Source organism: Octodon degus, unplaced genomic scaffold (assembly GCF_000260255.1).
Source record: "Octodon degus isolate 3935 unplaced genomic scaffold, OctDeg1.0 scaffold00334, whole genome shotgun sequence".
Lineage (NCBI taxonomy): Eukaryota > Metazoa > Chordata > Mammalia > Rodentia > Octodontidae > Octodon > Octodon degus.
Genome location: NW_004524910.1, coordinates 132,862 through 142,210, shown reverse-complemented (window position 1 = coordinate 142,210; position 9,349 = coordinate 132,862). Strand labels below are relative to the sequence as shown.

The 9,349-nt window shown below is 35.3% G+C and overlaps 1 protein-coding gene across 1 annotated transcript in view; it reads left to right on the top strand.

Moving 5' to 3' along the window:
* The window catches only part of LOC101563798 (olfactory receptor 226), a 14,780-nt gene that overhangs the window by 4,363 nt on the left and 1,068 nt on the right, over positions 1-9,349 (top strand). The gene's annotated exons all lie outside the window — the stretch shown is intronic.

Here is a 9,349-nt window from a genome sequence, read left to right as displayed (position 1 = left end):
TATTTATTTATTTTTATTTATTACATTTATTTATTGTGTGTGTGTGTGTGGCCAGCTCAGCCCACCAGGGGGCGGGTCTGGCTGGCATGTGGTGCTGGGGATCGAACCGCGGTCCCTGTGCTTTGCCAAGCTTGTTTCAAGTAGGTGCTTTAGACCACTGAGCCATCTCTCCAGCCAGAAAATAAATTTCTGAATAGGATAGTACTCTGGGATAATAATATCCTCTCTGGATATTAGTATAACAGCTACAGAATGAACTTCACTTCCAACTTAACTGTACTTAATAGTGAAGACAAGACTTTTTTTCAGTTTTTTTCTTTATTTCTCAGTTTTCTTCACAATAAAATGCATGCCATTTTAAGTAAAAGAAAAAATTTCGAATTCTAACTTCTAAGTATGAAACCAAATACTATAGGCATAGGACAAGTGATTACCAGTGTCTCCTATATAGTCATTGTTCAGTATAGAATGAATAATTACATGTTGGATTCTACAAGAAGTATGACAAAATTGAAGCCTTTATTGGACTGGATAAATTTTATTTATTTATTTTTTGTATTTTTAGTACAGGGTCTACAGAGTCTTACTACACAGATAGGACTTGCAGTGATCTTCCAGTTTTCAGCCTCTCAAGTGCTGGGATTGCAGGGGTGTGCCACCATGCCCAGTCTCAGTAGCTGTCTCAGCACTCCCCGGGGGTGGGGTCAACACAGCACACTGGGGATTGAACCCTGGTCCTTGTATCTGCCTAAACAGGTGCTTTAGTTCATTGAGCTACCTGGTTGGCCCTTTCTGGATAAATTTTAAGTTGTATGACCCTTATGACTCATTGAATTTGAAGTCAGTAAAACTGCCCAAGAATTTTCAAATGATAGATCAGTTATCTTCTTACATTGTTGTCCTCCACTTATATGTTGATTTTTGCCCTAAACACAGATATCAACTCTGTTTATCCTATTCCACTTGAACCTGTTTCTTTCAGACCATTTTAGTAATCTGTGGGTTTTGAGAAGTCCAAGGTACAAATAAATTAAAGAACAAAATAAAAGATAGATAGTAGGAAACAGAGAGTTAGAACTTTTATAAATGGATAGAGGACCAAGAGATCAAAGGAGAAGAAAGGAATGTGAGGGGTAGAGGAGATAAAAAGAATCCAAGTGCACTATGTATGTGTATAAACTCCCACAATAAATTTAATAGTTATTTACTACAAGCATGTACTGATAAAAATTAAAGTTAAAAAATAAAAATGATCTTCCAGCCTTCCAAAATGTGGCACAGATGATGTGATCCTCTTGTAATTCTGTCTGCCTTGGAAAGTCCCCAGTTTCTTGCATCAGTATAGGACATGGGAGCCTTGCAGCCGCCTGGGTCATCCAGACAAGAGTGCTGTTGAGGGTGGCCAGAGGTAGATACGGGTAAATGAGGACCAACCAGGTGATGTCTGTGCTCAGATCTCTAGTGGCTCCCACCAACGTTGAGTAAACTCCATGTTCCTTTGTGTGATATTCTTGATGTAACTGTGTGTTTGTTTGGAGTTACTGTCTCTGACAAACCTTGTGTAAATGTATTTTAGATCATGATTAACAGTATTTATTTCCTTTGAATTAATAGCCTGATATGTTTTACTGTTTTCTAACATTTAGGAGTGTGAGAAAACATGCCAATAACATTTTGGATAATCAGTTAAAAATAATCATTGTTCCGCAGCTCTGCAAACGCTATTTTCCCCTTTTTAAGAATACTTACAGTATAAAATAGAAATCAAGACTAAAAATTTTCAGACTAGAAGAGAATAAAGAGAAAAGATTGCTATGTAAAGTGCTGCACACTGGTATATCCCTTGGAAAATAAACGAATGTTGATGGAAAAATGACATATCTAAGTAAAACAGTAAATTTTAAATTGTTTAAAAATTTTTTAAATAAGTTTTATTGAATGATAATATATATTATACAATTTACAAACTTAAAATGTATACTTCAGCACATTTTAGCATATTGGCAGACTTGTACAACTATGACCACAATCAAATTCAGGTTTTTGTTATTCCAAAGCAAAACTACCTAGTAGCTATTATCTTCTAATCTCTCTCCAATAAACTAGACAACTGAGCTACTTTATCTTTATAGATTTTCCTATTCTGGAAAATTTTAAATTCACAATTTAAGTTGTTAGTAGTAATGTATCAATTTTCATTCAGATTTGAAAAATGCATGGAGTTAAACATGAGTATTAGCAAGAAGCAAAATCAGTTGAGGAGTATATGAGAAATTTTTATTATCTTTGCACTTTTTTGGTAAGTTTAATATTATAAAATAAAATAACATGCAAAAAACATTATCAGGCTTTTTAGAATAAATAATTTGTATATAAGTCTGATTGATTTCAGTGGCTTCCATAAAATATAATATACTAAAAATTTAGTATGTTGTGTCTTCCTTTATGGTTACTGTACTTGTTGATACATTGTGTCAAGTTCAGAAATTTAGAAATTTAATTAAGTGACTCATCAGAGAGTCAGGATTCTTAATTTGTACCTATCCTCATCCTGTGAAAGAGCAGGACATGGATATTGTATAAGTTCTATACCCCCAACCCCGAGGTAGATTGTTTATAATATTAGAAGGGGAGAGACACTGGCTAAAAGCTGCAGCTGCTGCCCTTCACTTTGCTCTTCGTTGGTTTCTGCTGCCATGAACTGTTGCTGTCTGCCATGTGCCATTCTGCCTTGGAGCCAGCCAAGTATAGACTGAAACCTCCACAAACTGTGAGCCAAATAAACCTTTCCTTCCTTAGGCTTGGGTATTGGGTATTTTGTCCCAGCAACTAGTAAAAAGTAACTGAGACAGTTACAGTGATAAGTATAGACAACACTACCTTTTTCTAAATATTTTTTTACATTCTTTGAAATGTTAATTCTCATGACACTCATGCACTGATATTGTTTTAATTTACCTGGTTCATATGTTAACATAAAGAAGAATTGGTACATAATTACTACATTCTACATTTATCACTCGAACAAATTATATCACCATTAGGTGAAAGAAGGGGCAGTTCCACGAGGCATAGAAAGCAAGGGGCTGGTGACCAGGTATCTTCATTTTCTTCTGGAACCACTTCTCAGGGCAACATTGTATTTCCTGACCCATTTCATGAACAGTGGCACTCCTAGCCTTCCCAGAATGAATATCAACTCAACATGTGCCTTAAGACAAAGAAGATGAATGCAGTAGGAAGAGAAAAGAGTGGGTCCACTCTCTCCACCAAACTCATTAGTTACAGGTAGTCTTCAGATACCCAATGGGTGGACAGACATCTCCAGGATTCCTCAATCATTCAAGGTCTTCATTTCAGTTCCACTCAGTTGCTTTTGACTGAGACACAGATGCTTCTCCTGGGCCTTAGACCTTGAAAAACTTCTAGCAGTCAATTCTAGTTTTTATGGATGCTTTGGGCAAAATTAATAACAGAGGCCAAGAGCTCATGAGGTTGTGGACAACTTAATGGACAGAAGGGGCTGTGTTTTACCCTGTTCTAGCACATGGTGAACACCTCAGGAATGTTTATGCAGGGACTTAATGCTTCCTCAAAGTCTAAAACAAGGGGTATGACCTCTTGTCGCTTCAGAAGCCTCATTATTTTGTAGTTTCACTTTTTGCTGTCATTATTCCATATGCTTTCCTCCGCTAGTCTCTCTGTACTGAAATTTCTTTTACCTTATTTATCCTGATCAAATTCTGTCTGTATTTCATATTTCTACATAGATGATATTCTTCATTTGTGTACTTATCATGATACAATTTTAGAATGTGTTTATGTACATGACAGTTTTGATCCTAAGATCAATAATAGGATATTGATGAGTTAATTTTATTCTATGTTCTGATAAGTAAAATGAAGAATAAAGACGATTTTAAAGGTCAAATATCTAAAATATGGCAGAATCCAGAATAGGCACCTGATCTAACTTGTGTACCAAACTTTCCCTTATACTGCTTGCAAGCTCTCTTGCTCTCATGAGTATTGGATAATACCTCCTTGACGGAGTATTTTCTAGGTTCCTAACTTAAAAAGCATATATTTCTTTTTGAGATCTTAGAACACTTTGTTTTTTACAACTTATGCCACATGTAATATTCTATGCTCATTAGAGTACACAATTTTTTCTTGAAAAACCATAAGCTTCCAATTGGCAAACACCACAACTAACATAGTTTTGTTCTTCAGAATGTTCAGCATGATATACTATACATGATAAAAGCTCAATTAAAGCAGGAACTGTTTCTTTTTAAAACAATGAACAAATGAAGACAGAATTTGTATTTTTCTTCCAACTGTAGCTTGGTACTCACTGATAAACTTCTCTCTGCTCCTCCCTCCTTGTGAGTCTCCTCGCCCTCTACTTTCTACTCTCAGTTTCTATGGGCTCAGTTTCATTAGCTTTCACATATGAGTAAGATCATATTATGTATATTTGGGTGAAGCTAGAAGACTTGGAATACCTTTACTACAAAGAAATGATAAATGAGGATTTATAAATATATTATACACTGCCTGGGCATTATGCAATGTATACATGGAAAGTCATAAATATGTATATTTATTGTGTGTAAATGCAAAATGTAAATAATAAAATACTTATATTTTCTTATGATAAATGAACAAATGAGTACATCTATTACCTTATCAACCCAATTAGGGTTCTTGTACTTTACTAGTTTTTGGTTGTTTTGGTTTTGCATCAACTTGTTCATAGGAGCAAAAGTATCACACAATACCTACAGGTCCAAATCAACATGGTCTAGGTATAAACAGTAATTCAGAGGTGGATGAAGATTGACTTTTCCTGTCCAGGTCCCCTGGACATAGTCTTGGCAATACATGCAGAGTTTCCCTAGAGCCAGGACAGATTCAGTGTAAGTGAATCTCCTGGGGAGAAGACCTGGGCAGAAGGTTCATGAGTGTTAAATATGCTCTCCTGTCTCTGCTACTATCTTTTTGCTTTAGTGCTGCTTTACCCACCATGCAGTCAAGCAAAGCCAGCATTGATCTTCAGAGAATATAAAAATATGGAGAGTAGTCTGTCAGTTTGCATTTCCATAATCAGTGTCAATATCTCAAGAATTTTCTAGTCTCAAAAAGTAGGCAGATAGTCTATGCTGCGCATTCAAAGGTACTAGGAGAGATTGGTTTATTTCTCAATAGAGCTTCAAGGAAACTGAAAAGGAACTCAGGGAAATGTCAGCAGGCATTGCTCATGGGCAGAATGGGAAATCAATGGGAGAATGAAAATTCTCTGTCCACCAAATCTTTATTCAAACTTGGGGCAAATTTGGGCATGTGCAAGACCTTTTAGGTGTGGGACAGTACATAAGGATATGTTGCTTGTTCCAGAAATGATCCATGTGTATGTGTTGTCACTTAAGAATAAGCACATATTGGATCAAAAAATAAAATTTCTATGTCATAATGGTAAGTTCCCAGTATACCATACAGATTTCAAGTCTCAAATTTTGTGTTCTGAAAAATAAGAGAATAAGGAAAATAATGAGAACTCTGCATTCCTTCATGACTCTAATTAAAGCCTATTAAGGCACATGTGTGAAGAGAGTGGAGGTGAAGATGAGACAATAAGTGTATGCTTAAATATATTAAAGCAACACATTGGAGAGAAGATAAGGAAGAAGGCATATGTGATCTGCAAGTTAGAACTCTTCAGGGAGAGGATAATCTTGTTCTACAGGAAATTCAACTTACCTGGATCTCTAGAATATAATAGAAAAAGTAAGTAAAAGACAATGAATGATTACATGTTTATATGAGCACATGTGAATGAAGCTGAGTGAACACACATGATTGAATGAGTGTTTCTGAGTGTAGTGTCACGTAATAGAGAAGTAGCTAACACAACAAAGAACTATGGGCCAAGACTTTTGTTAAGTGGTTTGCATACATTGTCACATTTAATTCTTATAATAACTCAATCAGATACATATCATTATTAACAGTCTTACTTCACAGAACAGGATATTCGAGTAAAGTAAATACTGTTCCAGATGGCACTATTAGCTGCTTTATTCTGACTCTAAAGTCATCACTCTTAAATTCTGTACAAAGACGAATGCATGTGATATTGTGTGGCTGATGATTAAAGTTGGTCTATTATACATCTCCTAAAGAGGAGAAGTCACTACAGTGGTGTTGCTTTCTATGTGGGCTACAAACAAAGTAAAAAATCTGGACTCCATTCTTAGATTTGGTTTCTTTTTCACAGGAACTAAATCATGAACTGATTATGACTGAAGTAGTTCAGTGATGAAGGGGTAGTTGGAGGCCAGGTCAATAAGAACAGTCTCCTTCTAACTAGTATGCAATGCTAAGCTCTGACCACGAGTACTGTGATGGAAAGGATAGTGATGGTAAAAATATGTATTTCAGGATCACTTCCTGCAGTCCCTTGACATGAGCCATGTCAGAATATCTATAGTTAAACAAGATAAGAGGGTGAATCTTAGCTGGTACACCAACGATAGTGTTTTGCATGGTTTGGCAGAAAGTATAGTCAATGATCTGAAAGTAGGAATGAAACCTAGTCTTTAAGGAGGAGGGTGACATTTAATGAAGATACACATTCAGGCATAATATTTCAAGAGATAACATTCTGGTGACTTATTTTCTTGACCAAAGAGACAGTTGGAAGAGTTCACAAAAGATTCTGTTTTCCATCTTTAAAAGATTCATCTATCCTTGTATTGTATTTATGTGCCCTCCTTCTTCATCCTATCCTTTGGTTCAGAGCCTGACACAATGGCAGATATTTAGCAATACTGACCAAGGGAAGAAAGATCAGGACTTAGATTCAATGTTCTCAAGCCTAGTGGATATGTTTGTCATGGAAGAATTCTGGAAGTGCAAGCTCTGGATATGTCAAAGATGTGCAGCCTGATAGATATATACATCCTGCCAGTGCAGCTGCTGCATCTCTCTCTCTCTCTCTCTCTCTCTCTCTCTCTCTCTCTCTCTCTCTCTCTCTCTCTCTTCCATTGATATATTTCCTGTGACTCCCCAAGCTTCAAGGGATTCATTAGTTCACTTGTTAATATTCAACTAATGTGCATATATTTGATAGGAACCATCCTAGGTATTTGAATCACAGTCAAGGGCAAGGTCTCAAGTTTTTTTAAGATTTCAGCACAAGAAATTTTCATGCAGGGAAGTATGCGTTGGGAAACAAATACTAGTGATACACTTGACCCACTTATTGAAGATAAAAGCATGAATCTTGATTTACCAGGTAAAGGCTGATAGAGCTCTAACAAGAAGATTAAATTCTAGATATAAAAGTGAATAGGACAAGAAAGATTATAACCTGTCTGGACCATAAAAATGGCTTGAATATATTTGGAACATGAAATATCGTGCATCCTTATCTACCCTGCAGCCCTCGACCTTTTTACCCTCTTTTTGGTATTATAATAAAAATACAAAATATAAAAAGCTTTGATACAATATATAAGTATAATGACTACATTATATATTTTCTGGAGGGCCAAGAAAATTCCTTTTCACTCAAAAAAAAGTAGGTTAAGAAATAGGGAGTACAGATTGGTCAGAGATGAAGGGATAACAAGAGACAAGGCTGTAAGCAGAGTCACATGGAGAGAAAACATTCTCTCAGGATTTCACAGAGAGCAAATTTGTCGAGCAATGGCCATGACTCATCCAGATGGCTGAACACTGACAAAGGATCTACAAACTGAGGTACAGGGTATCAGGATAAGTCCTCAGGGGATTTGACTGACCTTATCAGATACAAAGCTACATTTCTTGTTATATAGGTCTTGCTTTGTCTTGGTCTTAACCATCCAGCAGAAAAGCATAAAAATGAAGTATAAAAAGTAAAGCCATATTAATATGCTGAGCTGTAAAAGACTCAAGTCAACAACTTATGACATTGCCAGTCTTATGGAAAACCCACTGCTATTATGGACTACTGGACTATTTTGGAATATTTTGCTGAATTCACACACCTATAATATTTAAATGACAAAACTGAACAAAAAAAGGGGATACAAATGAAGGACCATTTTGTATTTGTATATTCAAAGTAGGACAGATATACAGCTACTTTCTCTTAATTTAATGAATAGAAAGATTTGTTCTAATAGTGCTTGTAGACAGGATATCATGTCTGCATCTTGTACAATGAATAACCATTACGGCAACAATATGCAATGTATTAAAGGTTGAAACTGTCCTACTAATTGGATTTGAAACTATCTCATTGCTATTTGTTTCTCAATAAAATTATGGAAAAAGAAACAAGAGACAAGGCTGGAGTAATAAATGAATATTGAAGTTTGAAGTGCATCCTGTGTACGGTAACTAAAACATTTGCACTTAATTCATGTATGTGAAGTCAAAGCTAGAATCTAAGAAATTTTTTAAACCTCTATTTTGATTCAAATATTTCCATGGAAGTCAAGGCCAATTATCTGTAGCATTTTTATCATGAATGGATGTTGGACTTTGTCAAATGCTTTTCCAGCATCTATTAAGATGGTCAAGTAATTTTTGTTGTGGATTATGTGAATATTGTGTAATATATTTGGTGATATACATGTGCTGAGTCATCCCTGTTTTCCTGGTTTGGAACATATTTGGTCATGGTGAACAATTTTTTGATGATATGCTACATTCTGTTTGCAAGTATCTTATTGAGGATTTTTGCATCTATGTTCATTAGGAACATTGGCTTGTAGTTTTTTTTTGGGGGGGGGTTGGATCCTTCTCTGGTTTTGATATCAGGGTAATACTTGCTTCTGGGAATGATTTTGGGAGTATTGCTTACCTATCAATTTCATTAAAGAGTTTCTGTATTAGTGGCATTAGATCATCTCTAAACTTCTTATAAAATTCAACAATGAATCCAACAGGACCCAGACCTTTTTTTTGTTTGTAAATTTTTAATTAGATTTTCAATTTCATTAATTGCTATCAGGTTATTTATAATTTTTAAATCTTGACTCAGCTTTGGAATTCATACATATCTAAGAATCTGTCCATTTCTTCTGTGTTTTCCAATTCATTAGAATAGAGGTTCTTTTTTACATTTTAATAATTTTATTGAGAAAGAAGTAGCAATGAGGTAGTTTCAAAAATGGTTAGTAGAACAGTTACAATAATTAATACATTGCATATTGTCTTTGTAGTAGTTATTCTTAGAACAAGATGTAGACATGATATCTTGTCTAAACACTATTAGTTCAAAACCTTCTCATTGAACTAAGAGAAAGTAGCTGTATATTTATGCTATTTTGTATACACACACACACACACACAC